At 53.8% G+C, this 1,568-nt stretch overlaps 1 pseudogene; it reads left to right on the top strand.

Moving 5' to 3' along the window:
- The first annotated feature begins 310 nt into the window (after window positions 1-310).
- Window positions 311-908, top strand: LOC116534383 (annotated as a pseudogene).
- Window positions 909-1,568: the final 660 nt, after the last annotated feature.

Genomic DNA, 1,568 nt, shown 5'->3' with positions numbered 1-1,568 from the left:
AACCCCCTTTTGTTTTTTGAGATGGAGTTTCGCTCTTGTTGCCCAGGCTGGAGTGCAATGGCAGGGTCTCAGCTAACTGTAACCTCTGCCTCCTGGGTTCAAGTGATTCTCTTGCCTCAGTCTCCCCAGTAGCTGGGACTCCAGCCGTGCATCATCACACCTGACTAGTTCTGCATTTTTAGTAGAGACGGGTTTCACCATGTTGTTCCGGCTGGTCTTGAACGCCCGACCTCAGGTGATCTGCCCGCCTCAGCCTCCCAAAGTGCTGGGATGGCAGGCGTGAGCCACCGAGCCCAGCTAGGGCCCTTTTAGAGTCCCCAGCTCTGCAGCAGCCTTGGGGAGGCCTGTAGGGAGGACTGAGGCCCAGTGAGGGCCCACGGGTTGACCGGGACCCCCGCTGTTCGCTGTGGCTGCCCCACGCGCAGGTCTTGGCAGGAGAAGCCTACGTGGTGCACACAGACCGGCTCTATTCCCGCTCCGACTTCAACAACTACGTGGCTGTCCTGTACAAGGTGCTGGAGACCTTCCTGTTCAGGGAGGCCGTGAGCCAGTCTCTGACGGACCTGGCCAAGTACACTATCAGCCGCCTGCGCCCCAACTTCCTGGCCGTCTGTGACCCCGAGTGGAGCCGGGTCAACTGCTCATTCTACGTGCAGCTGGAGAGGGTGTGCAGGGGAAACGCTGCTGATGTCACCGAGGCCAGGTGGGTGTGGACGAGCAGCCTTCGCTCTAGGGGACAGTGGGAGCTGAAGAAGCCCCAGAAGCCAGATGGTGAGGAGCCAGCAGGCAGGTGGTCAGGCAGGAGTAAGGCCTCAGGGCTCCAGGTGCCCCGCAGACAGCAGGAGGCTGGGGGGAGCATGCTCTGTCTGCCCCGAGTCTCAGCCCTGCCCTCTTCTGCGCTGTCGTAGTCCTCGTCTTTTTTTTTTTTTTTTTTTTTTTTTAAAGACGGGGTTTCACCATGATGGCCAGGCTGGTCTTGAACTCCTGACCACAGGTGATCCACTCACCTCGGCCTCCCAAAGTGCTAGGATTACAGGCATGAGCCACTGCGCCCGGCCATGTGCTGTCTTCTTACCATCTCTGCTGATAGGTCCATAAACGTTTCAACTCATCATTGTCCTTTTTAAAAAATCAAAATATTGACTGGCAAGCCTAGGGTAATGTCAGACCAAAAAAAAAAAAATCAAAATAAAATTTGTATAAGATAAAAGTCACCATTTCTTCCATTTTAATGTGTACAGTTCATTTTTAGTACGTTCACAGTGCTGTACAGCCATCTCCTCTACCTAATTCCAGAATATTTTCATCTCATCAGAAGGAAACCGCTTGGCATGGGTAACATGGCAAAACCCCGTCTCTATGACAAATCAAAAAATTAGGCCAAGCTAGGTGGCTCACGCCTATAATCCCCGCACTTTGGGAGGCTGAGGTGGGCAGATCACCTGAGGTTGGGAGTTCGAGACCAGCCTGGCCAACATGAAGAAATCCTATCTCTACTAAAAATACAAAATTAGCCAGGCATGGTGGCACACGCTTGTAATCCCAGCCACTTGGGGGTTGAGGCAGGA

Source organism: Sapajus apella, unplaced genomic scaffold (genome assembly GCF_009761245.1).
Source record: "Sapajus apella isolate SASKATOON/1434 unplaced genomic scaffold, GSC_monkey_1.0 scaffold87, whole genome shotgun sequence".
Taxonomy (NCBI): domain Eukaryota; kingdom Metazoa; phylum Chordata; class Mammalia; order Primates; family Cebidae; genus Sapajus; species Sapajus apella.
Note: the sequence above shows the minus strand (reverse complement) of the source record. Positions and strands in the feature narration are given on the sequence as shown.